Source organism: Camelus dromedarius, unplaced genomic scaffold (genome assembly GCF_036321535.1).
Source record: "Camelus dromedarius isolate mCamDro1 unplaced genomic scaffold, mCamDro1.pat HAP1_SCAFFOLD_114, whole genome shotgun sequence".
NCBI lineage: Eukaryota > Metazoa > Chordata > Mammalia > Artiodactyla > Camelidae > Camelus > Camelus dromedarius.
The window spans coordinates 4197965-4225905 of record NW_026989787.1 but is presented as its reverse complement, the minus strand read 5'-3'; the positions used below and the strand labels follow the sequence as shown (position 1 = coordinate 4225905).

The following is a 27941-nucleotide window of genomic DNA, read 5'->3' as shown; positions in this document are numbered from 1 at the left end:
ACCCTACGTAGAGAATAAATGGCATACACCTATAACAAAGACAAGTAGCTCTGCAAAACTGTACTAAGAGCAAAAGAGACAGACAGGAAAGTGCACATTGGAATTGGTTTCACTTCTAGGAATTTCAGCCCCCATGAAACAAATGGATCCATGTTCTGAGAGTGTGTGTATTTCAGCAGAAAAGCAACAGACGGATATGCATTGTGGGTGAATGGATATTACACAAACAAAAGATTCTTATAGTGGGTGTTTGTGTAATGTTAACTATTAGAAAGTTTAAAGACGTGTGAAACCATAAACTTAACATGGACAGAATTCCCTCCATTTGTACTGTGTATACAGATCTGTACAAAAGGATAGAGGGAAGAAAAAACGGATCATGGGACACTAATGGAGAGAATCACATTTACCTTTGGAACCTCTCGTCTGATGCAGCCCCTCCCCCAACACTGACAAGATGCAGCAACCATTGGTGATGGTACTTACCGGTTGGATTCCAGGTGGAATCTTGGTGTGTTCCACCAGGACTGCTGTGGCTGGTGGATCCAAGGTAACTGGGTAGAATTCTGTGGTTGGATCAGTGTCATGGAGGTGGTACCGTCCTCTATGGAGCTTGGCTTAAGTCTCTTTTTCGGGAATCTGTGTAAGTTCGAGATACTCGTGCTGCGCAATGGCCTGAGTTCATGGGTCAGTTTCCAGAACCTGAAAGGGCATACAGTGGAAGATCTGCCTGTCATCAGCTTACAGGTGAGGCTCCGAGGTACTTTCAGACTTGCCCTGTCCTTTAGAATTTGACTTTATAGGAGACATGAAGGAAGCTGGCAGAAAAGCTGGCTGCACGAATTGAGGTGAGATGCAAACACATTGATGAGAGTTGTTCTGCTACAATGGAGAATACTGGCATGGAGACTTCTGTTGAGAATACCAGGCTCGAAAGACATTCATGAGACATATTGAACCTCACTGATACTGGCAGAAACATATGGAGTGTCAACGTGCACTTGAGAAAGTCACTCAATTCTCTGCTCCAAGAACGGGTCCAAGATTCCTGACATCTAAAAGAGAAGAGATGGCAGAGATGATAAAAGCGCTCATGTTCTTGGAAGAGGTCGTGAGAATCCACACATCCCAAGGGGCATTTATACACCACTCAGACGACCAAGCACAAGGCACAGTTAAGCCTTTTCCCAGGGTTGGCCCTTGGTATCAATCACTTACTCTTCCCTCCCCTCCCCTCATGTATCCATTTCAAAGAATCAGCACTTGAGTTGCAATGAAGCCAGTAGGAGCTGAGCGAGCCCCTCCTAGTATCAGAGTTCCTCCTTCACATTCTGTGCACAACAGTGAACTCTTCCTTTGTCAACTACTCTCGACTAAAATAGATTGGTATTGAATACTTCGCTCACAACTTGAAATGATGATCTTCCCCTAGATTCAGCAAATGCTGGGCTTATGTCTACTTTGGTGTGAAGGGAGTTTTGTAAGTGAGTGAATTTTTTGCCTGAATTTGGATATTTATTTATCCTAATTTTTTCAAAACAGTATTTGTAACTATTATAATTCAGTTATTGAAATGAAGTGTAATTGTTGGGATAAATATGTAGTGACACTTTTTTTGTGGACCATCTTTTCCCTTTTGTCAAGTCCCAGGAGCAGGATATAATGTGATTGCTGTATTTTTTGGGTTAAATTGCTTTTCTCAACATAATTTTTCGATTAAACATTCTCATCTTTGATAGACGAGCACATGATTCTCAATAGCCTAGCAAAGCTGCGGCAGTGTTCTCATATCTATAATATCTCTAAGTGCTATTGAAACCAAGCCTATGTAAAAATACATTGTTTGGGTTTCTTTGTGGTTTCCTAAATAATAATTTTTCCCCTTGAATCGCCAACAATGACCAGTATGTGTCATTATTAGGAAAGGGCACCACATGCACAATGGAAACCTAGGGTTGTGGTTGTTAATGGTTCTAAGAATTATTTCATTGTTTCTGTTAGTGCTGGAGGCACCAAGAGAAAACTGTTGACCTGCCTCCTTCTTGACTTTTGGCTGCTAATTTATATTTTCTGTGCATTTTTCTTATTTGGATATTTCAAGCTGGTACCTAAATTTGGCAACACTGTCTTATAGTTAGATTTAGTATGTTTCTAAAACTGTCTTTATTTTGATACATTTCCCATGTATGTAATTCAATTCTGTTTATTATTTGAAAGTCTGCAACTGAGGTATGAACACATTGTCAGACCTGGATTTTTCGGACACATCCTCCCACAATTGATATACAGAAAAATAGCTAAACAAGAATCAAGTGTCTGTGAGTTATGACTAAATTGTGTTAATTTATCCATGCCAAACTGGCAGAGTACCAGTGCAAACTTCGCTCACTCTCTCCCATGTATACAGCAAGATAAACATACACTCTCCCAGCCCTTGGCTCAGGAACCCTGCTGAAAAATGCCCAAACATCTCTTACTTCAAAAGTCAGAAAATTCTCACATAACCTGGAAAGAGTAGAAGGCAAATTAGAGAATGGAAATCAGTGCAGGACCTGACCTTTGGTGAGGGAACAGTAAAGGGGAAACTGTGTTTTACTGGAATGCACACTCTAAAGTGGACAGGTCATTTGAGATGGAAGACAATGTGCTGAGGGTTAAAAGAGTGCATAGTGGACGTTTGGTTGACATATCTGAAAGCAATAATCACAAAATTTCTCTGCAATTCATTCCCAGACCAATACTCCACCTGTTAATTTTGAGCTAGGAGTGCCTGTGGAATCTGTGTGTTAGGGCTGTGGCTGATGTCACAAATTTATTCCCAGGGGTTTAGAGATTGTTTTGGGCTGTGGTTGGTACTATCTAGAGAACAGATCTGCCTGGGTCCTCTCTTAATATTAAATCTGCTGGCATATGTGTTGTGGATTAGTTTAGTAACCCAGGGCCTTAGTCACAGTCTTTCCACATCCACGGTATAATTGCTCATTTTCTCCATAAAGGAGAAATGGGTCTCATTCAGAGCCATCTTCATCTAGTTTCTAGAATCCAGGGCAATTTATTGTTGAAATCAGATTCTATAGCCCAAGGATCTGCAACTTTCATAGGCAGGATTGAAATTTCTTATTGTCCAAAGCAGAGGTTTTTGAAATGCCTCATGCTTGCCTTTGAGTTCCAATGCCTTATTGCAAGAGTTCTTGGAGCAGAGATCTGCTGAACAATAGGTGAATTTGAAGCCTTTCCATCAGCCTTGACTACCACATGCTAATGCAACAATAGTTGTGGTGCTGACCCAGTACTACACTAAGGACCCAACTGTGGCACTGCATGTTTCAACAGGTTCTAATGTGTGACATCATTAGATTTGTTTCCACTTTTGTTTTTGTTTGCAGAGAACCTGAGGGAACCCATTATAAAATTTTGACTTTTCCGTGGCAATAGTAAGGACGAATGCACTTTCATGAGAGTGTATTGGAACCATTCCCTATCCACATATCCAGCCGGCAGCCCAGAAACCATTTTGAAGCCTCTATTCCCACAAAAATTACTAGTCCCAGCACTGTCAGAGGTATGATAATCATTTAACCAAAATGACACTCTGCTAACATTACTAGAATAGGTTGTATTCACCACAACAAAAACCACACTAGCAATCATAGATATAAAAGGCAACAGACACAGAAGGAATGCATGGCATCATTACATACCAAAAACAATCCTCACAGCATTAATACTAAGTGTGCACAGAAATGATTTCACTTACAAAAGCTGTTCAAGTCTATAATAGATAACTGATAATCCTTAACCCATAGCAATAGAGAGATATAATAAAGTTAAAAGAACCATTCCAAATTTTCAAAAGACAGGAGTCTCCTGAAAGAACATCCAATGTATTAGACCACCAAAATTTACTAGAACATGACTTGAAAAGGGAGGACATAAAAACACTGAAGGAAATCTTGAGTCTATGAATACAAATGCAGGCTAGTATAAATGGAAAGAGAAACACTTTAGATGAGCCAAATAGAATCAGAAAACTCAACGGTGAGAATAGCTAAGCTAAAGACAGTCCAAATCGGACTAGATAATGCAGAGGAACAAATAAGTGACTTTGAAAGCAGGATAACCGCAATCACTCAGTCAGAACACGACATAGAAAAGCAAGTGAAAACCAATGTAAGCAATGCAACTGAAACCTGGGATAAGAGAATACATACCAGTCTATGACTCATAGGGATCCCACATGGAAAAGAAGAAAGACAAATGGTTTGAAAAGATATTTGAAGAAATCAGACTGAAATTTTCTTAAACCAAAGATAGAACCAGCTATCTCAACACAGGAAGCACAGAGGGTCCAAGCATAATGAACCCCAGTAGGCCTACAAAAATATATATTCTAATTTAAATGGCCAAAGTTGATAATAAAGAAATGATTCTAAATGCACCAAAATAGAAACAAGTGCATTGCAAGAGAACTTTCTAATGTCTTCAGCTGATTTCTCAATAGATATATTGGTAATTTTTTCTTCCCTCTTTCATTTTGTGTTGATCTCTATTCCAAGAACTGATGAAAGGCAGATTCCTTCAGTCTAAACAAGATGAGTTGGCAGAGATTCTAAAAGTGTTCAAGTTCTTGGAAGAGGTCATCAGAATCAACACATCTCAAGGGGCTTTTTCAGACAATACAAGAGACCATGCACCAAGCCCTGTTTATACTTTTCCCAGGAGTGGGCCAATGTATTAAGACTTGCTGTTCCTTCACACTAAACCAGCCATGCAGGTATACCCTCAGTCTGCTACTGCAGTTGAATTGGAGCCAGATCCAATTTTACCAACACTGTAGGGAGAACCTGAGCCTGCTACTGCAAGAGACACAGCACTGTGTCCCATTTCACCAATCTTTCAAGGAGACCCTGAGCCTATTCCTGCAGGAGACTCAGAGCCAAATCACATTCCACCAGCTGTGTAGGAAGACCCCCAAGCCTTCACTTGCAATGGATCCAGGAATGTGTCCAATTCCACTAGCCTTGTAGGGAGACCTTGAGCCTATTCCTGCAGGAGAACCAGATCTCTGTCATATTCCACCATCCCTCCAGGAAGATGCAGGGCCTCCTCCTGCAGGAGACTCAGGAATGGGTCCAATTTCACCAGTCCTGCAGGGAGACTCTGAGCCAATTCCTGCAGGAGACCCAGGACTGTGTCCCATTCCATCAACCATGCACTAAGACCTTGAAGTGGGTCCAATTCCACTAGCCTTTCTGGGTGACCCACAAGCCTGATCCTGCAGGATAATTAGATATATGTCGTATTCCAGAAGCCCTGCAGGAAGACTGAAAACCTGCTCTTGCAGGAGACCCAGGAATAGGTCCAAATCCACCAGCCTTGCTGGGAGAGCACAAACCTGATCCTGCAGGTGATACAGAGCAAGGTACAATTCCAACAGCCCTGCAGGGATATCCTGAGGCCACTTCAGCAGGAAACACATGACTGGGTCACATTCCAATACCCCACAAGGGAGACTGTGAGCCTGCTACACCAGGAAACCCAGGACTTCTTCCCATTCCACCAAACCTGCAGTCAAACACTGAGACTGCATCTGCAGAAAACACAGAGCGGGTCAGATAACACCAGCCCTGTAGTGAGTCTACAAACCTGCTCCTGGGGGAGACCAAGCCCTTCACAGAGAACATGAGCCAGCTCCTGCAGAAGAACAAGAGTTGTGTGACATTCTACCAGCTCTGCAGGTAATCCCTAGGCTTGCTCCTGCAGGAGACAGACATCCCAGTCCAATTCCATCAGCCTTTCCAGGGAGAACCCCAGCTTCCTCCTGTAGAAGAGCCAGAACTAGATCTCATTCCACCAACCCTGCACGGAAACACTGAGCTTGCTCCTGCAGGATACCCACAGCCAAGTCATATTCCACAAACCCTGCAGGGAGACACTGAGCCTGCAATTGCAAGAGACCGAGGACTGGGACGAATTCCACCAGCTCTGCAGGGAATCCCTCACCTTCTCCCATAGGAGACTAAGAGCCATCAGTTCTGGTGGGGTCCCTAAGCCTGCATCTGCAAAAAATACTACAGAGTGGAGTCACATTCCACCAGCCCTGCAAAGAGAACAGAACCTGCTGCTGCAGGAGACACAGGACTAGGTCCCATTCCACCAACCTTGCAGGGATACCCTGAGCCTTGGACCAAGAAATGGGACAAATTCTGCTAACCTTCTAGGGAGACCATGAGCCTCTCCTGCAAGAGAACCAGAGATGGGTCATATTACAGTATTCTTCCAGGAAGACCCAAGGCCTGTTCCTGCAGGAAATGCAAGAACAGGCCCAATTCCTCCAGCCCGAAGGTGGAGTCCAAATCTGTTCTGGCAGGTGACCCAGAGATGGGTCCCATTCCATCAGCCCTGCAGGGAGACTCTGAGCCTACTTCTACAGGAGACCCAGGAATGGGTCCCATTAAACCAACCCTGAAGGGAGACACAGAACCTACACTTGCAGGAACCACAGAGCCAGGTCACATTCCATCAGCCCTGTAGTGACCCCTGAGCTGGGTCCAATTACACTATCCTTGCAAGGAGACCCTGTGCCTATTCCTGAAGCAGAACAAGTGATGGGGTCATGTTCCAACAACCCTGCAGGAAGACCTGGAGCCTGCTTCTGCAGAAGACCCAGGACAGGGTCTGATTCCACCATCCCAGCAGGGAGAAAACTAGTCTGCTCCTGCAAGTGACCAAGGTCTGAGTCATATTCCACTAGCCCTGTAGGAAGAACATAAGACTGCTTTTACAGGAAACTCAGAGCCACGTGCCATTCCAGCAACACTGCAAGGAGAGTCTGAGCCTGCCCCTGAAGGAAACAGAAACCCAGTCACATTCCACAAGCCCTGCAGGGATACCTGAGCCTGCACATGCAGGAGACCCAGGCCTGGGGCCAATTCTACCAGCCCTGTGGAAAGACCCTGAATCAGCTCTGGCAGGAGACTAAGAGCCATGTCACATTCCACCAGCCCTACAGGTAATTTATCAGCCTGCTCCTGCAGAAGACCCAGAGCCAGGTCACATTCCATGAGCAATGCAGGGAGACTTAGAACCTACACCTTCAAAAGACCCAAGAATTGGACCAATTCCAACAGCACTGCAGGGAGACCATTAGCCAGGTCCAATTCCACTAGCCCTGCATAGAGACCCCGAGCATGCTCCTGTAGGAGACCCAGCACTGGGTCTCATTCCACAAGGCTTGCAGGGAGAAACTCTGCCTGTTTCTGCAGGAGACCAACAGCTGAGTCACATTTCACCAGCCCTGAAAGAAGACCCCAATCCTGCACCTGCAAGGGACATAGGACTGGAAAAAAATTGACTAGCCCTGTAGAGGGACCCTGAGCCTGCTTCTGCAAGAGAATCAGAGATGGGTCATATTCCATCAACCCAGCAGGGACAGTCTGAGCCTGCTCCTGCTGGTGATACACAGTAGGGTGAAATTGCAAAACCTTGCAGGGACACCATGAATCTGCTGCTGCAGGAGAAAAAGGATGGGGTCTCATTCCACAAGCCTTACAAGGAGACCCTGAGCCTGGTCTTGCATGAGATCCTGAGCTGGATCCTGCAGGAGACACAGGACTGGGTCCCATTCTACCAACCCTGCAGGGGAACCCGAACCTGCACCTGCAAAAAACACAGAACCGTGTCACATCCCACCAGCTCTGCAGGGAGACTGTAAGACTAGCCCTACAGGAGACCTAGAGACAGGTTACTTTACCAGTCCTGCAGGGAGACCCTGAGCCTGATCTTGTAGCTCCTCCTGCACCTACACACACACTTCTATGAGACCCAGAGCCAATTCAGGCATCACAATCCCTACGGGCTGAGATGCCTCTGCAAACACCAACACTGTCATCTAATTCTCAGAATCAACCCACTCCCAGACGCAAACATTACTTCCCTTCTCCTGGCATCATTTTTGTTTGTTTTTTATGTAATTTCCTTGTTTTCTTTCATGTCATTTAGAGTATCATCTATTTTTATGTTTTAAGTTTACAATAATAAAATTTAGATGTTTTTCCATTTTAAATTGTGCAATTCAGGAGCATTAAGTGCATTCACAATGCTGTGTAACCATCATCACTGTCTAGTTTCAGACTGTTTCTTTCCTCATAATAAAACCCTGTATCCAAAGCACACATTCTCTTTTCTCCCTCCCCCAGCCCCTGACAAGCCCTAATCCGATTTCTTTCTGTGTGTCTTTCCCTACCCTGGATGTTCCCTATCAATGAAATCATACAAAAGGTGGCTGTTTGTGTCTGCTCTCATATTTTAACAAGGGACTGTTTTTTTTTTTTTTTAACTTGAAGTAGCATTTTGGTTATTTGAAAGGGAAACCCAGGTGGATTAAACATGAGATGTACAAAATGAAAATTTTTATTAACTATGTGCATAATCTCGAGATAGGCATTGCTATTCTATGTGTGAAACCAGAGCCAGAAGGGAGATGCTTAGCTCTTCCTGTGGCAAAACATAACCTACAAAATAAAAAATAATAATATTCAAAAGCCATGAAAGACAAACCACAACCTGGAAAAATCATTTTTCATAACCTAAAGTCAGAGAAAGGTTTCAAATCTCTGTGGTCCAAAAACTTCTTGAAACACTGTGTTCTAAACAGAAACAGAACAAACACATGCAATTCCAACAAGAGGAAATGCAGGTGGCCAGTGTATATTAGAGGTGCTTGACCTCTCAAGTGAGGATGCACACAGATGTACACACTTTGGAGACAGCATTGGTCACCATCACACTGGCAGGACTTTAGCCTGGTGACAACCAGCTCTAGTGACAACATGTGGAGGCAGAGGCCACAGTAGATCCCCTGGAGGGAAGAGTGAGAAGACACTCCTCTCTGGGAGAAGAGTATGCAGGATGAATTACAGTTCCACAAGTTCACCACTTTCCGAGTAGTGCTGATGCTTAGTGTTGATCATACTAAAATTCTTGCACAATTTTTCAAAGATGTCTTTTCAAGATGTTCATCACAGTTCTGGTTTAACTAGTAGGAGATTGGAAGCAACACTAATGTTCATGGAGAGGGGGTTGGATTCATTAGTTCTGGTTCACATGGAGGAATGATTGTTGTGCAGCTGGAAAAATGACTGCTAGGTCTTTACCTGATGTCAAGGAAGCCCTCAGTTTGGATGCTTGTTAATCCATCATCTACATCCCAGATGCCATCTATGACCACATATGTGTCAAATCATCATAGATGTAAATGAATCTTGTGGTGTGTGAGAGACAGAGGCAGAGAGAATAAGAGAGATAGAGACTGAGAGATGTTCACCAAGCCATTCATGACGGTCACTTCTGGGGGTGGGATTTGCAAATCTCTGCACTTCTCCTTTAGGCAACATTTCAAGTGTTAATAATGTATCTATATTGCTTTACTCATTCTTAGGTATTTAAAGTATATGTTACTTGAGATTCATTCATATTGCATCCACAGGATAAAGTTTATTATTTTTATTTTAAAGTATTTGTTACAAGTACAATCAGCATTTATGAGAGTAAAATGATAAATTCTAAAGAATTAAGAATCAGATAAAGAACAAAAACTTTTGGTGACTCAGACACAGGCCAGCTAGTTGGCAGCAAATGGCAGGGTGGGACAGGTTTCTCTAGAAGGTTGTCTATGTTCTGAATCAGCATCCAATAGAGGCAAGGAAAAATTACAAGACATGTATGCTGGAAACTACAACAGCTTGTTGAGAGTAATTAAGAAAGACCTAGCCCTATTTTAAAATTTGAAGGAGCCAAAGTGACAGAGTAGACAGACTCACAGCTTGACCTCTCCCACAAATACACAAAGAATTACATCTACAAAAACATTGAATTGCACAGAAACCTCCTGAACTCTGGCACAGTGTCTCTCATTTTGAAATACAGGAAGATTCTCACAAAATATGGTAAGGAATAAAAAGAAAAAAGACAAATTCAGTGCAGGACTGATCCTGCAGGGAAAAAGTAGCATAGGAAGAAAGGCACCCTCACACTGGGACACAACCTCTCTAGCTGGGAGATCAGCTAGGAAAGAAGCAGAGCTTCCAAGGTTTGGAGGAGACAGTGGCAACTGCATGGCAGGCAGAACTGGGGAATACTGACACAGAGGGTCCCTGTGATGACCAGCCCTAGACATGAACTAGCAGGGATGAGCCAGGACTGGCTACTGGAGTCAGTGAAGAGCCCAGGCAGAGGGCTGGGTCACACTGCAGAAAGGCAGCATCAGGAAACTAGAGGGCAGTGTGAGCTCTGGCTGTGTGTGTGTGTGTGAGTGGAACAGAACAGACTGAAACTCTCATAAAAAAGCAACAATGTTGGTATAATGGGGGAGGAATGACACATGGCTGTGCCAAAGTCACTTTCTCCACTTGGCTCCATTGTTGGTGTGTTCTCATGAGAAGAGAAATGGGGCTTGGTCATAGCCTACACTGCTGCACAAAGGCAGAGCTGAATGTTGAATCCATATCCTGTGCCATTGCAACTTCACAGGCGGGACTGAGATTTGTTTACAGCCCCAGGCAGAGAGGGTGGATTTGCTCTCTCTGGTCACTTTGTGGATCCACACCTCTGGGACTTACAGGCAGTGAGTGGAGTTCTGACTCAAGAAGGGTGGCCAGTGAGGGTATTTACAACAGGGTGGTGTATGGTTCCATATGTGGATGTGGGATTGTGGTTTGAGCTGAACCTGTAGTGGACCACAAATTCATGTGTGTGACTACACACTTGCTAAGGCAGGTCCAAGGGACTGACACTGCTGGATCTGCACTGATGTTTCCTGGGGCTCAGAACCTGAGGGGCACCAGAGTAGGTGGCTGACATTCCCATAGCTAAAGCAGGGATAAAGCCAACATCAACAAATAGTACTTTGTAAGTCTGCATAACAAGTGACAGACAACACCACAGAGGGAACTCCCCAGTGGACATCTCCTGCCTATTTTTCTTCACAACTGAAGTGCTCCCACCATGCCTACTACAAACCACAGCTCAGAAACGGGTCTAGAAGAAATACATAGAGCCAGAGAAATATAATTAAATAAAGAAGCCGAGGAACCACTTTCAATTAAAAGAACAAGAGAAATCCCCTGAAAGAACAAACAGTAAAATAGACTGATAGTCTACTAGACTTCAAAAAGGGAATGATCAACACACTGAAAGAACTAAAAGAGACTATCAATAGAGACAGAAAACATTGAAAAGAAAATTTAAACTGTAAAGAAGAGCTAGTTAAAAATAGAAAATTCAACTACAGGCAATCAAAAGCAGACTAGATACTGCAGAGGAATGAATAAATGACAGGAGACAAGAAAAAAGAAATAACCCAATACAGCAGACATAAAAGCCAATAAAAACCAATTAAAGCAAGATAATATAAAGTGCGCCAGCCTATGCATAATAGTGGGTCCCAGAAGGAGAAGAAAGAGAAAAGGGGATTGAAAATATAGTTAAAGAAATCATGACTGAAAACTTTCCAAACCTTAAGAAGGAAAGAATTATCCAAGTACAGGAGGCACAGAGGGTCCCAAACAAGAAGAAACCAAACAGACCTACACCAAGACATATTATAATTAAAATGGTTAAAGTTAAAGATAAAGAAAAAATTCTAAAGGCAGTGAGAGAAAAACAAAATGATAGTTACAAGGGAGCCCCATAAACATTCAGCAGATTTCTCTACATAAAAACTTCTGGCCAGAAGGGAGTGGCAAGATATATTCAAAGTCCTGAATGAGAAAAGGCTGCAAACTAGGATATTCTATCTAGAAAGACTCTCCTTTAGAACAGAAATAGAGAGAAAGAATTTCACAGACAAGCAAAACTAAAGGAATTCAGCAGTACTAAATCTATGCTAAAAAAAAATTGAAAGTTCTAATCTAAATAAAACATAAACAGGAAGCTATAGAAATTAGGAAACCATAATTGGAAATGCAATAAATACAGTGAATTGCAAGGGAAAACATGAAGATATAAATAAGTCAGTAGGTCAATAAAGAAAGCAAGAAAGAAAGAGAATAGCAAAATCATAAAAGGTGAAAGAGGAGAGCAAGAGAATATAGATTTTGTTCCCTTTCTTTTTTTTTTCTTCTTTCTTTTTGTCTTCTTTCTTTTTAGGATGAACTTCAGCCTACATGACTATCAACTAAAACCAAACAGATGAAGTAAGGGGTTACCGTACTTGAAAGACAAGATAACCACAAATCCGAAGTATATAAAGAGTCATAAAACCCAAAAAGAAACCAAGCTTATAGAAAATAAATTTATCATATGACAAAAATGAAAAAAAAAATTAAAAGAAAGAAACAAATAAGAAATACCAAATCAACTGGAAAACAAATTTCAAAATGGCAATAAAACCACATCTATAAAATAACTACTATAAATGTCAATGGACTAAGTGTTCCAATCAAAAGAAAAAGTGAAGGAGGAGGAAAGATGGTGGAGTAAAAAAGATGCTCAGAGCTCACCCTCTCCCACAAATTCACCAAGAGTGACATCCACAGACACACCCACCACCCAGAACACCTGCTGAACTTTGACAGAATATTGCCTTCTTCAAAAGATAAAATTTTCCACAAATCTGGTAGGAGAAAAGAAGAAAAAGGAAAATAGTTCAGGACCATTCCAAAGAGGAGGGAGCTGCAAAGGAGTAATAGCATTAATACACTGGGTCTACCCAACTCCAATGGCGAGTTCAGCAAGATGGAGAGGGAACATCTGCGGCTCGGATCTGTACAGAATAGCCTTTGACTGACAGAACTAAGTTATTTGGGCACAAAGAGCCCCAACGATCCCCAGCCCTAGACGTGAACCAGCAGAGGTGGAATGGGACAGGCTGTCTGATTCGAGCAGAGGACTCGGGCTGACTGTACAGAGGAAACCTTGGGGGACTGCAATGTTCTGTGTGCCATGGCTGGGAGATTATACAGATTAGAACAGCCTGGGTCCCCCATAAAACCCAAAAAAAAAAAAAAAAAAAGACAAAGCAACACTGCTGGTCTGCCCTGGGGGTAAGGGGATCCGTAGCCTTTGTGTCCACAGACCCACAGTGCCATTATTGGAGACTTCTTGGGAGAAGAGTGTCAAGGCTCAGCCATAGCCACCATATTTTCTGGTTCATGGTTCCCAGGTGAAGGAGGGGTCAAAAGCCGAATCCCTACCTAGGGGCTCCACAACCTCATAGGTGGGACTTAGATTTGTTTACAGTCCCAAGCAGAGGGGACCATTACACACCGATGTCTCTCTGAATTGGCTTTTCTAAGACAAATGGACAAGAAGCAGTGTTCTGGAACAGAGCAGGGGTGAGGGCTAGTTCAGCTGTTTTCTCTGAGTCCACCTATGAAGCATGGACCTATTGCGGCAGGGGAGCTACCTGCCAACTACCTTGCACAAGTGTGGTGCTGGGACCAGGCATCTGGTGGGGGTGCAGACCACCCACAAACTGATGCTGGGACACAGACCAGGAGCACGACTGGAGGGCCTCTGGAACCAGCAAGTGGAGTTTTCACAGCAGGATATGGGCAGGAGTGTGACAACCACAGGAAAAAAAGGAGCTCCTGCTCAATAGCCAGGGCAGACTCAGGCCACCAGAACACCAGCCACACCACCAACAAAGGGGATAACAGGCAAAAGGCATGGAAGGAAGACTTGGCAACCACCCATAATTAAAAACAACCTTATGACAAAATTATTAAGAGTGCATATTCTTGGAGAAAGGCCAAGATAGTGGAGTAGAAGGATACTTGTATCTTATCCTCTCCAATAAATACACCAAGACGGACATTCACAGACACACCCATCCACTCAGAACATCTGCTGAACTTTGATAAAACATTGCCATCTTCAAAAGACAAAATGTGCCACCAATATGGTAGGAGAAACGGAAAAAATAAGGAAGAAATTCAAAATGGCTTGGGGTTGGTCCTTTGAAGAGGGAGCAGCAAAGGAGGGATAGTGTTGGTTGACTGGGTCTCCCCCTTTCCAACGGAGAGGTCAGCAGGATGGACAGGGAACCTCTGAGGCTCAGATGTGTACAGAACCGCCCTTGACTGACAGAATTAAGTTACATGGGCACAAAGTGTGTCAACAACCCCCAAACCTAGAAGTGAATCCGGGATGGGAAGGGACAGGCTGCTGGATCCAGGCAGACTCTGGTTGACTGTACAGAGGTAACCCTGGGGGACTACAGTGTGCTGTGGACAACTGCTTGGATTGTATACAGATCAGAACAGCCAGGGCCCCCCATAAAATAAGAAAAAATAAATAAAGCAAAGCAACATTGCTGGCTTGTCTGAGGGAAGGGGAGTTTTGTCCTTTATCTCTGCTGACCCACAGCAACATAACTGGTGATTTCTCAGAAGAGAGAGATGAGGCTCAGCCACAGCCATCATACCCACCCAGGCAGAGGCAGGGTTGCAACCTGAACATGTACCTGGCAGTTCTGCAGCCTCATAGGTGGGACTGAGACTTGTTTACATCCCCAGACATATAGGAAGGTTCTGTCCTGGTGCGTCTATGAACTCGCACCTCTAAGACAAATGAACAAGGAGCAGAGTTCTGGCAAAGAGCAGGGACTAGGGCTGGTGTGGCCATTTGCCTCAAGCCCACCTAAAGTGTGGAACAGATGTGGAGTGGGGAGTAGCACTGAACAGGGGAGCAACCAACCTAACTACTGTGCAGGACTGCTGCACCTGGACACGGCATTGGGAAGGGGCACACCCTGCCCACCTACCATGCAGGAGAGCAGCACCAAGATGCAGCATTGGGAGGAGATGTGACATGTCTACCTACAGGCACTGGGAGCAGCACAGACAAAGGGTGTGACCAGAGGGTCTCTGGAACCAACGAGCTTAGTTTATGAAACATGGCAGGGGCAGGAGCTGTGACAACCACAAAACAAATAGGAGTCCCCATTCAATAGCCAGGTTAGGCTCTGGTTAACAGGTTAACGGCCACATCCGTAACCAAAGGGATAACAGACAAAAGGCACAGAAGTAAGACTTGGCAACCACACTTATTTAAGAAAGACTTCTTGATAAAATTATTAAGGGCACACAATCTCCACGGGAACATCCTCTCTTCTTTTTCTGTTCCATTTTCTTTTACTTTTTAAATGTTACTTCTTAAATAATTTTTATATTTCTATTTTTAATCCCTTTTAAAATTTTCTTTTAAAATACTAATATTATTATCTTTCAATTTGTCCAATTTCATTTTTATCTTTGTTTTGTTCTTCTGTTATGATGATACTCTGTTCTCAAATATTTTTCTTCCTTTAATGTTTTAAAAATTCATCCCAACTCAATTGTTATCTTGTTTCAATATGTTCTTCTGTTATTGATTATACTGCTTTTAAAACTAATTTCTTTGTGCTTAGTTTTATTTCTGCATCCACTTTATATAAATAAATAAACTCCTAAAGGACGACAGTAGATAACTGATACTCCATAAGCCATAGTACCAGAGAGATATAAGCAAGATGAAGAAGCAGAGCCACCTCTCCCAATTAAAAGAACAAGATAAATCCCCTGAAAGAACAATCAATGAAATAGACATTGATAGTCTACTAGATGATTTCAAGAAAGGAGTGATCAAAGTACTGAAGAAACTAAAAGAGATTGTCTATAGAGACAGAGAATATGTCAAAAAACGAAATTGAAACTCTAAAGAGGAGCCAGTGAAAATTGGAAAACTCATTTGCTGAGATGACAGTTGAGCTAAAGGCTGTAAAATGTAGGCTAGATAATTGAGAGGAATGAATATGTGACTTAGAAGACAGGACAACATAACAGCTGAGAGAAAACAAATAAAAACCAATGAAAGCAATATAAGGGGCCTATGGAATAACATTATGCATGCCAACTTACTCATAATGGGGGTCCCAGAAGGAGAAGAAAGAACAAAGGGGATTGAAAAATTATTTGAAGAAATCATGAATGAAAACTTCCCAAACATAAAGAAGGAATCAGATATCCAAGTACAGGAAGCACAGAGCGTCCCAAACAAGGAGGTCCCAAACAGACCCACACCAAGACATATTACAATTAGGATGACCAGGGTTGAGAATAGGAAATGATTCTAAAGGCAGCAAGAGAAAAACAAAGGATGAGATACAAGGGAACCCCCATAAGATTTTCAGCTGATTTCTCTACATAAACAGTACAGGCCAGAAGGGAGGGGCAAGGAATATTCAAAGTCCTGAATGAAAAAATGATGCAGCCTACGATACTTTATCCAGCAAGGCTATCCTTTAGAATAGAAGGAGAGATAAAGAACTTCACAGACAAGCAAAAACTAAAAGAATTTAGCAACACTAAACCTATGCTAAAGGAAATATTGAAAGACCTACTCTAAACAGAAAAGAAGCAGGATGCTACAAGAAGGAGAAACCATGATTGGAAAGGTGATTGCTACAATGAATTACAACAGAATAAACATGAAATCATAAAAGAGGACATCTAAATCATTAAGGGTGGGGGAGGCGAACAAGAAAATGTACAGGTTTCTCTCTCTCTCTCTCTCTCTCTCTCTCTCTCTTGTTCTTGGTAGGATGAGTTTGAGCTTATATTACTATCTGTTTAAAACAAACAGATACAGTAATGGGTTAATATATATACAAACTAGGGTAACCACAAGCCAAAGAGTTACAACAGAGTCACAAAACTAAGAAGACACCAAGATAATAAAAAGGAAAACTATCAAACCACAAAAAGAAAATGAAAGGAACAAAGAGGAAATACAAAATCAACTGCAAAACAAAGTTCAAAATATAATAAACACATATGTATCAATAATTATTATAAATGTCAATGGACTAAATGCTTTAATCAAAGGATATAGAGTGCAGAATGGATAATAAAGCAAGTATCTACAATACACTGTTTACAAGAGACCCACGTTAGGGAGAAGGACACACATAGATTGAAAGTGAGAGGATTGAAAAAGATATTCCACAAAAATGGAAATGACAAGAAAGCAGGAATATCAACAGTGATCTCAAATAAAATAGACTTTAAAACAAAGATTATAAAGAAAGATTAAGAAGGACATTTTATAATGATTAAAGGAGTCATAGATGAAGATATTACACTCATTAACATATATGAACCCAACATAGGAGCACCTAAATACATAACAGATAAAAAGGGAAAATTTGATCAGAATACAGTCATGGTAGAAGACTTTAACTATCCATTAACATCACTGGACAGATCTTCCATACATAAAATTAATAAGACAACATAGATATTAAATGATAAAATAGAACAATTTGTCTTGGTTAATATTTTCAGAACATTATATTTCCCTAAAATAGAATATACATTCTTCCCAAGCGCACGTACCACATTTTCTAGGATAGATCATATACTTTGGCACAAAAGAAGCATTAACAATTTGAAGAAGATAGAAAATATTTGAAGCAACTTTTTCTGAACACAATACCATAAAACTAGAAATTAACTACAGAAAAATAAAGGAGAAATAAATGACAGCATGGAGATTAAAAAACATACTACTTTAAAAAAAAATGGGTGGATGATGAAATCAAAGAAGAAATAAAAAAACACAGTGAGACAAATGATGATGAAAACACAACCACACAGAACCTATGGGATCCAGAAAAGGCAGTGCTTAGAGGGAAGTTTATAGTGAGAGAATCAGGTCTACCTCAAAAAAGAGGAAAAACTGCAATAAACAATCAAACTTACCACCTAAAAGAATTAGAAAAAGAAGAGCAAAAAATAACAAAAGTAAGCAGAAGGAAGGAAATAATAAAGATCAGGGAGGAAATAAATAAAATAGAGATATTAGAAACATTTGAAAAAATCAAGCCAAGAGATGGTTTCTTGAAAGGGTAAACACAATTGACAAAATTATGCTCTATGCTGGAAATTGACAAAACAATGCAAACTGACTATAACTCAATAAAATAAAAATTAAAAAATAAATATATTAACAAAAGAAAAAAGAAAAGGTAGTTTCTACTCACCAGACTGGAGGAGGGGACTGCACCCCATGCGGGGTCATACACCATGGGAAAGCCTGGGGTTAGGATTCGAGGAGCAGGGTGCTGTGGACAGGATCTGTCACAGGGTTTCTGCAGGAGGGGAGGGTGAGGCATGTAAGCAGGCTGAGGACTGGCCATTTGAGTAAGTTCATGGGCTCTAGGGTGGAGGGGCTCCCCCAAGTGTCTGGACTTGACTCTGGGTGAGTTGGGCAGGTGGACAGTGGCTCAGTGTGAGTCCAAGTCCAGTGGAGGAGGTAGTGCATTAGATCTAGAAGGACTCCTTCTGGGGTGGGAGGGCCCACAAGGGAGGCAGGAGGCCAAGTCCAGGTGACTGAGAACAGGGAGTGTCCTGCATAGGCCTGCAGGGCAGACGAAAGCATCCAGTCTACAGAAGGTGGAAACACGGTCCATACAAGGGCTCAGCTCAGATGTCACCCCCTCAGAGGAGCCTTCCCTGCCTGCACAGTCTACAGGGCCAGCCTCCTCCACGCACATCTCCCCAGCAGACACCTTCTCCATTTCCTGCATAGCATTCAGGACCCGGGCCCCTGCTCCACGCCCAGCCATGGTTCCGCTGCCCTGAGGAAAAGCCCTCACAGGAGCCATCTTGCCCTGCAAGACCTGGGCCCCACCTCTCTGTCTCTTCTGCCACCACTTTCTCCACCTGGCCCTCTTCTCCTCCACTCCTGCACTCCTGACTTCCCCCAGCCCTGTGTGCTCTCCAGAGCACGTGTCCCTCCTAACATGCTGTGTTTGCTCACTGTGTCTCATCCACTGCATGCCTCCCACCCAGGTCAGTATCCAGTGCACAGTAGGGCTCAGTAAGCAGAGAATGAATGACTCTTACCATCAATGCTGGGAAGACATTTTTCTGTGGCCTACAGTGATCACACACCCGTCACACATTCGCTGACGTCATACTGTGTGTTGGGCGGGTTCCAGATACCGGGCACAGCAGGTAGTGAAGCAGGCAGGTCTCCATTCTCATGCAGCAGACAGCCTGGTGGGGGACACAGAGAAAATTAAGTAAAATATGCACAGTGTCCAGAGGTGATATGTTCCATGGAGAAAAATAAGGTCAGGGAGGACATTTGAGCAGATTCCTGGAGGTGTTTAAGAAGCAGGCAGAGAGAGATCCTGGCTGAAAGAGCAGCCAGCGCAAAGGCCCTGAGGCCACAGTGGGATGCGCGTGGAGGGTCTTAGTTATCCGTGTGAGTTCTTAGTCCTGCCGTGAGTATGTATGTTGCTTTTATTTGTAAACCTTGATTTCACCTTTATAGCAAATTAACCTGCATCATCAATCTGCATAATTTAGCCAATTCTGTTTCAGGTGTTGTGGGCACAATGGCGGGCTAGTTACTTGGGTTGGTAAAGAATTACCAGCATCTGAGAAGGGTTTAGGAAAGTTTAATAGGGACACTGCTATAGGCAACATCAGGCCACACAGGCAAGAGGTGCCTACACGAGGGCCAAGGTTGAGTTTGTGGGGTCTGTTATTGGGGGGGTGCTGTGCACACAAGGAGGAGGGGGCTGCATGATCAATTCTTGCACAGGTACCTGGTTGGTTGTGAGATCTGTCAGGGGCTTCTCTGAACAACAGGCTTTACCACTTTAATAAGGGCAGGATGTGAGGCCTCTCTTCCTAGGGAAATGAGTTTTCATAGGGTAAACACAGCAAGAGAAGATGTTTTATAGCTTGTGGAAATGCAGGTGTGCAAAGGGTCCTGCAGTGGGGAGTGGGAGGTAAGGTGCCACTGGGCTCTAGGCACACAGAGAGCCCAGGGGTGAGGGTGTATGACTCTAAAGAGTGCCAGCTGGCTTCACACCAGGGAACTTTATGTGGAAACAGGAGACTCTAGGTTGTCAGCACGTGTCTACTCAGTGAGCTCCCTAAGTCTAGCTCTGTCAGGCACCATGTGAAATGGACATGAAGGTCCCCACCGTGAGGACCCCAATGAATGAACATCTTGACATCCTCAAGCCCCTTACCCTGCACCACCGCCCCACCTCATCTGGGTCTCAGGCTCTCACCCTGACATCAGTGGCACCTTTGTTCCCTATATCCAGCTCCTCTGGACGTCTCTGTGATGAGCTGTTCCATGTCAGCGAGCCCCAAACTGAGCTCTGCCTTTACCCCATGAATGCTTCCTCCCTGTGAAGCCCCTTGTGAAGGAGCCACCACTAGCAGGATCCTTCAGCCCTGAGTCTCTGCCTTCCCCACCCCTCCGATTTCCCCCAGCCCATGATCCCCTCTGGAGGTCCCTATTATCCTCTCCCTCCCACTTCAGTCTTGGGCTGCACACCAAATCCCTCTTCACAATCTCCCACAAGACAGGTCCAGGTCCACTTGGGGACACTGAGGTGACACAGGTGGGTGTTGCTGGGAATGAAGAGCAGGATCCTGGAGCAGAGGAGAGGCAAGGGCTCCCAATCCAGCAGAACACAGGCTAAAGTGGGGGCAAGACACCCATAAAGAGTGAAGAAGGCATCACACTGCAGCCCCGCCCTCTGCTCCCCCAGGGTGCCCTGTGTTTCCTGCTTTGGCCTGGGGGACTTCCCCCCTCACTCTCTGTTAGAGGGGTGCCCATTCATTCATTCACACCCTCATTCACCATGTACATGGGTCCTGCTCAGTTCCAGGCCTCAGCTGGATGACAGCTCATCCTTGGGGACACAGCTCAGATCTCACCTCCTCCATGAAGCACTTCTGGATTCCCACCCCTCCTGAAGTTCCTCTGGCCTCAGTTGGGACCACTAGGGCTGAGACCACACTCTGATTACCTCCCAAGTCTGTGATCTCTGTGAAAGCACTGGGCTGAATGTGGAAAGAGACTCAGAAAAATGGGGCCAAAAGGGGTAAGAAAAATGTTACTAGTTTTCTATTACAGAGAAGGGCACTGAGCAGAGAGAGGGCAGTGTCCAACCAAAGCCACAGAGGAGGGTCTCAGTGAGCCCTCCCATTGCCCTGTTACTAGTTCTCTGTTACAAATGAGGACACTGAGCCACAGAGAGGGAGCAGAGCCCTGCTATAGCCTTGGCCCCACAGCCTGTGTCCTTTATGACTAGCTCAATGCTGCCAGCAGGGGTATGGGCCTGGAATGGAGGTTGAAAGCAGCCTGACCCCAAGGACCCCTTCATACACAAAGTCAGTCTCAGGAAACACCCCTCAAGACCTACTCTACACCCCTGGGATTGGGACCTGATTGCTGTTCCTGGAAGCTGGCTGGGCTTCCCTGTGAATTGGCCCAGGAGATGCTTGGGACAGACAAAGGGCCCCTGAGGCTCCCTGTCCCCAGATGAGCAGCTCTGGTCCCCTTGACTGTCCCTGGCAGAGGCCTGATGACATAAGGTGTTGGCCGGGTAGCCAGCTGTGGAGATGAGGAAATGGGAGCAACATGCAGGTACATGCAGAGCTCCAGGTATTCACTAAACAATCATTGATTCATGCCTTGCAGTGTGGCTGGCCTGGGCCCAGGCCTGGGTGTGCAGTAGTGAATACAGTCAACCCCTTGAGCATTCTGGGAAAGCAGTGCTCAGAGAAACGGGCACTCAGAGCCCCCATCTTGCTCCCCTTGAACAATTACACTGAGATGAGGCTGCAGCCATGGGTCCCAGTGGAGGGTGAAGGGAGAAGGAAACCCAGAGTGGGCACTGACCATGAGCCTGGACACTGGAACCAGATGACCTGGGCTCTGTAATCTGGGGTGGTCACCTCCTCTGTTCTCTCTGTGCCTCAGTTACTTCTTCTGCAGAAATGGGTGATAATGCCTGTCCCTGCCCCACAGATTTTCATGAGGAGTCAGTGATCTTCTCTTATGCGTGTAGGACAGTGCCTGGCTATGGGTCAGGATCCTGCTCACCTCACAATAGTCGGTCCCACTTTAAAGATGAGAAAGCCAAGGCTAAGGGGGTTATGAGACCAGCCTGGGCTAGCCCCCTTCTCATGCTCTGCTGTCCAGGTCTCCTGCTTTTACATCATCCCTCTGCCCCCATATCCACCCAGCAAAGTAGGTGCTGAGAATCTGAGCAAATCAGAGTATGAATGGAGGCACACCCTCTCCCCAACTTGGGCTCTTGGGGCGGTGGGCAGGATGGGGATATTGGGCTCCCCCAGACTGTCCAGGAGGCCTAGCATGTCCGTCACCTCATTTCCACTCAACACGGAGTAGGTGTGTGTCCAAGGGCAAGAGGGCGATGGAGTAACCCAGGGTGGGTGGATGCTAGGTAGGTGTGGGAGGCACAGAGTGGCCCCTGGAAGACAGTGTCCAGGCAGCCAAGGTGTAGGGAATGAGGGTGCCCAGAAGGGGCAGAGGACAGAGTCCAGCCTGGACACCACCCCCTGCTGGACCCTGATCTGGGGTGAGAATTGGGACAAGCCAGGTCCCCGCTAGGACTCCTGATCCAGCAAAGAGGTGAGGAAAAGTTAAGGAGACAATGGAGGCTGACCCCACCATGCTCCCTGTGTGAGGGCGCTGCTTCCAGGATCCTGGAGTTTCCTTAGACTTTTGTGAAGTGGCTGCTGTTTCCAGCCCCATGTGGGCAGAAGGACTGAGGCAGGGAAGACAGAGTGACTCAGGACAGAGCTAGGATTCATCCAAGAGTGTGTGCTGGGCCTCTAGCTGAGAGCAGCCTCTGGGCATCATGGACTCAGGAAGTGTCTTGTCCTCCCTCTTAAGGCTCCTGGCATGTTAGGCAGGAAAGGTCCCAGCCCCCATACCTGGGCCTCTCTGGGTGATGCTGACATGTGGGATCATGATGGTCCTGGGAAAGGAGAGAGAATGTAGGCTGGGCGTCAGGTCTGCATCAGACCCTAATGATGCCCCTAATGTTGTGTGACCTGGAAACTCCCTGACCTCTCTGTGCCTGGCTTTCCAGCTCTGACTCAGAGGACTGCTGTGCTTGGCACACAGTAGGACCTCAATCAGAGGAAAAAGCCAGCCCTTCCCCAGGAACCTCTCCTCTTACATGCCCAAAGCTAAGCCCATGTGCCACACATCACCAGAGCTGATACTTGACAAATAGGGCAAGTGAAATCCAGCAAACCCTCCCTCCTGCCTGAGGCCCTTCCCTCCTCAGTGACAGTGGCTCAGAGCAGGTCTCTGCATCCCAGAAGTCTGAACTGAGCCTTGTGACCTGGAGGAGTCCCTGTTCCACACAACTTTGTTTCCAGGTCCTTCCAACAAGACACAAGAGCACCTGGTCCGTCTCTTAGCTGCAAGGTCCTCCCTTGGCAAATTCTCCCATCACATCCGGGCTAGAAGATGTGAGTTCCAGGGCACATGACCATCCAAAAGTTGACTTCAGGGAAACATCCCTGCCCACACTGCACTCTTCAGAGCCCACCTTCTAAAAGAAGGGGTAGTGACCCACGGTTGTGCACAGTTTTATCAGAACACAGCCCTCACCCACCCACCATTGGAAACATGTGAGAAGCAGAGATTCCCAAGTGCCTGGACCCCTGTCATCCAGAAAGCAGATGTTAGGGTAACAGACAGAAGGGGAGAAAGTATTTTCATACTATATATCTGATAAGGGGTTAACACCCAAAACATATAAATAACTCTTACAATTCAACAACAAAAAAACAAGCAATCTGATTTAAAAATTGGGCAGAGGAACTGAATAGACATTTTTCCAAAGAAGACACACAGATGTCTAACAGGTACATGAAAAGGTGCTCAACATCACTCACCATCAGGGAAATGCAAATCAAAACCACAATGAGATATCCCCTCCCACCTGTCAGGGTGGGTGTCATCAAAATACAAAAGATAACAAGTGATGGTGGTAGTGTGAAGAAAAAGGAAACTTCTGCAATGTTGGTGGGAATGTAAATTGGTGCCATCACTTGGAAAAGAGTAAGAAGACTCCCCCAAAATTTAAAATTAGAACTTCCATATGATCCAGCAAGTCCACTGCTGGGAATATATCCAAAGGAAATGAAATCACTATGTCAATGAGACAACTGCACCCTCACGTTCACTGTATCATTATTTACAATAACCAAGATATGTAAACAACCTAAGTGTCCATCAACAGATGAATGGATACAGAAAACGTGATGCATATATATGTATATATAATGGAATCTTATTCAGACATTAAAAAAATGAAATCCTGCCATTTGTGACAACTTGGATGGACCTTCAGGGTATTATGCTAAGTGAAATAAATAAGACAGAGAAAGACAAATACCTATGATCTCATTTATATGTGGAATCTACAAAATAAACCGAAACCCATAGAAACAGAGATCAGGTTGGTGGTTGCCAGAGGTGAGTCAGGGGGTGATTGAAATTCAGGAAGATAATCAAAATGTACAAACTTCCAGTTAGAAGATAAACAAGTCCTGGGGACATAATGTACTGCAAGCTGACTGTAGTTAACAACACTGCGCTGTGCATTTGATAGTTGTTAAGAGAGTACCTCTTAAAATTTCTGATCACAAGGAAAATAGTGTGTGAGTATGGGTGATGACAGACGTCAAGTAAACTTAATGCAGTGATCATTTCACAATATGCACATGTAACAAGTCATTATGCTGCACACCTAAAGCCAACAAAGTTATATGACAATTGTATCTCAGGAATACTTATCCCAGGAAGCAGAGGTGCGAGCCTGGATTACCTACTGCAGGAGCTGCCTTTGCCCTCCAACAGCAGAGGGTGGTAGTTGTGACAGGGACTGTAGGTCCCTCAAAGCCTAGAATGTTTACTGTCTGGACCTTCACAGGGAGAGTGTGCAGACCCTGCCCTGGAAGACGGTGGTCATGGCAGCAACAACGGCCTGCCTGTGTGCAGGCTCAGCCCAGACAGCTCCTGTGCTCTGCTGTGACCGCATTTACTTCCCTCCACACCCTCAGAGGGAAAGGCTTCAATGTTCCGATTTTACACATGAGAAAACTGAGGCTCATTTGCTTTGAATTATTGACCAAGTGGTGGGGGAAGCTTTGAACCCCAGTGTTCTGATTTCAAAGCCACATCTCAGTCCTGATTTTTAGAAGCTGGAGGTCCAGGCACTGGGGACCCTCCACCTTCCTCACTTGTAGTCTTACTCTAGGGCTGCCACCCCCGAGGCGTCTGGGTGAACACATTTAATCCGCTTACTCTGCACCAGCTGAGCCCTTGGCTGCCAGTCTGTTGTCGCTGCCTGACACCAGCTGAGTTTTACAAGTGAACCATCACCCCCTGCCAGCCCACCTGCCCTGCTATGTGGGGCAGACCCCTCCTAGCCTGGTCATTCTAAACCCTTAGCTCACACATTTGCACAACTGCATCAAAAGGGCCCTACTCCCTGTGTGGAGGTATCGACAAGGGGAAGGGAGGGGAGTTTTGGGTGGCCCCTTACTCTGAAGGTGACACATGACAGGGACATGTTCATGTCCATAATGGCACTCAATTTGAAGCTAAGAACATGGTCACAGCGAGGGGTAAAAGCTGATAGGCTACAAGGCTGCTGAGAAAGGGGCTTGACTATTGAATTGTAAATGTGTAATTTAATTTAAAAATTAGCCCCCTGGGTGATAAGAATTTGCCCCTAAGGCCAGAATTGGCCACCTGACCCCTGGGAACCCCTCAATTCCAGGATGTAATCATCTGAGCATGGAGGGGGCTTAAATTGGGGTGCTGTCCTCTCAGTCATGGTGCACCTGCCCACGTATGCACCCATGAACTGCAGTTCTCACACATCAAGGCACCTCTCATGCCCTGCCAAGGAGGTCCAGGTCATAAGGAAGGGATGACAGACTGTGAGGTCACACGTGTGCCCCTGCAGGGGTGAATGTTGTATAGGGAAGAGCCACCCCCCACTCTCACCTCCAGGAGGGGTGCTGGAGGGAGGACTCCTGAGCCCCTAGGCTTAGCAAGCATCCTGGCTGAGGGTGGGGAGGCTGGCCACTCTGAAGTCATAGGTCAGATGGTAGATTGGGGTCCCACCCCCACAGCTCACCAGTGAGACCGTCTAGTCTGTTTTCTCTGTAAACTGGAACCCAGTCACCCTCACCCTCAGAAGTGGGGGCAGCCTGTGTAAATTACAACACAAAGCCCTGGGCTGTTTCAGGTGCCTGGGGGTGTCCAGCCCCCCTAGGCCGGGCAGGTGGGAGAGGAGATGTATGAGTTAGCAAGTGTGAGAGCAGAGTTGAGACTTGGCTGAGTGCATGCACTCTAATATCCAGGAACTGCGAGCTACCACTAGCAAATCTGTTCACTGAGGCCATGTGTACTCTCCCTTGTCATTTACAATCCCCTGTTTGAACAGAGGCCTCTGGAGTCTATTAGCCACATTGTTGCCTGTCACCACACTGTTGCAGTTCCAGGGTCTCCATTTAGCCAGCTTGAAGGAATAGTCAAACTTTTTCTTAAAACCAGTGACAGAAAACCAAAGTGGCTTAAAGAAGCAAACAGGGCAGGAGAGACTGACTTACCTAACTGAGACATCCACAGGGAGATAGCTTCAGGCAGGTCTGTACCTGGTGCTCAGTGACATCAGCAGAAGTCATCCTTCCCCACCTCTGGGCTTTGCCACTGGTGTCATCTTCACATGGCTCTGCCTTTATTAGAGCAAGATAGTCACCAACTGCCACAGGCTGACATCATCACCCCTCAACTCTCAACTGAAATAGAACTTCTCTGCTCCCAGGATCCCAGTAACTAGGCCTGACCTCCGTGGAGCCTGATTGGGCTGGTGCCCAGCCCTGAGCCAATCACAGTGGCCAGGGAGGATGGAAAATGCTGATTGGCCAGATCAAGGCCATGTGACCATCCTCTCCAGGAAACCTGTGAGCTGTTCACCTGTTTTCAGGTTGGGAGAGTGTGATGTCTCCCAGAGGATCCTGCTACTATTACAAACTGCAGGTGGCACAATGAGCTGAAATGAGCCTGTCTGCTTGGTGACAAGTGACAGGTCACTTAGTGGTTCCCTGCTCCATGGAGGGAGGCATGTCCAAACAGTATTGGTGCTTCAGAGCCAGAATGTAGTAGAAAAGCCTCCCAGTCTCCCAAAAGGTGGGAAAGTGAGCAGTGACACTGGAAAGGCACTCCTCTCTGTGGCCCTTGGCTTTCTCCTTGTTACAGTGGAGAGTGCAGTGTTGCCCCTGACAGCCCACTTCCCTGCTGGGAGGCCTTTGCAACAGGTGGAGAGTGCTTGGAAAAGCCCACTTATTCTGAGGAACTGTTATTGCTCCTGGTGGCATTATTATTTTCATGTCACTTGTGAGGTGGGCCCTGAGGGGTCCCTGATCTGGGGGCACAGACACCCACAGAAAATTGGCCCAGTATTGCTGTTCATTCAACAATGACTTACCGAGCACCTACTGTGTGTCAGATTCCCAGGGTAGAGCAGTGGTTTTGACAGCACAAGCCCCTGCCTCACCTCATCTCTGCATCCCAGGTGGGGTCACCAGAATAGGAGTTCAGGAAGCAGAGGACATGGCCGAAGCCTTGTGGGAACCCCTGGGTTTTTCTCTGTGCTGAGGGCACTAGCAGCACACCGATTGTGGGACTCAGTACCCGCAGGACCTAGCATTGATGGGTAAAGGAGAGAGGCATTTCTACAAGCCCATCCTCACTAACCCAAGGCTCTGGAGGGCAGCTCCAGTCTGCTCAAACTCAAGGGGAATCTTCCACAATCCTGATCACTCTCTGGTATTACTCCCAGCTCAGATACACTTTTCCCTGTGACAGCTACACTCAGAATATGTGTTTGTTTCTCTCCCATGTGGTTAAGTGGACTTCAGACACATGATAGTGATGGAGCGGCTAAGCCTCTGGGCAGATTGCTGGGTGACCCACGGAAATTGCTGCACATGGTGAGCTCCCTTCTGCCAACCAATGGGCCAGGCCCCACCACTTCTGTCTGTTCTACCTCACTTAATCTGCACAGACACTCTGTGCAGGACATCCTG

General features: G+C 45.4%; 1 long non-coding RNA gene across 1 annotated transcript; it reads right to left on the bottom strand.

Moving 5' to 3' along the window:
- Positions 1-515: 515 nt before the first annotated feature.
- On the bottom strand, positions 516-26865 carry LOC135320747 (uncharacterized). The gene is made up of 4 exons (XR_010380025.1): positions 26463-26865; positions 18888-19040; positions 18023-18130; positions 516-1055 (listed from the first exon to the last, which is right to left on the bottom strand). It is a non-coding gene; the product is annotated as an uncharacterized LOC135320747 (long non-coding RNA).
- Between the last annotated feature and the right edge of the window lie 1076 nt (positions 26866-27941).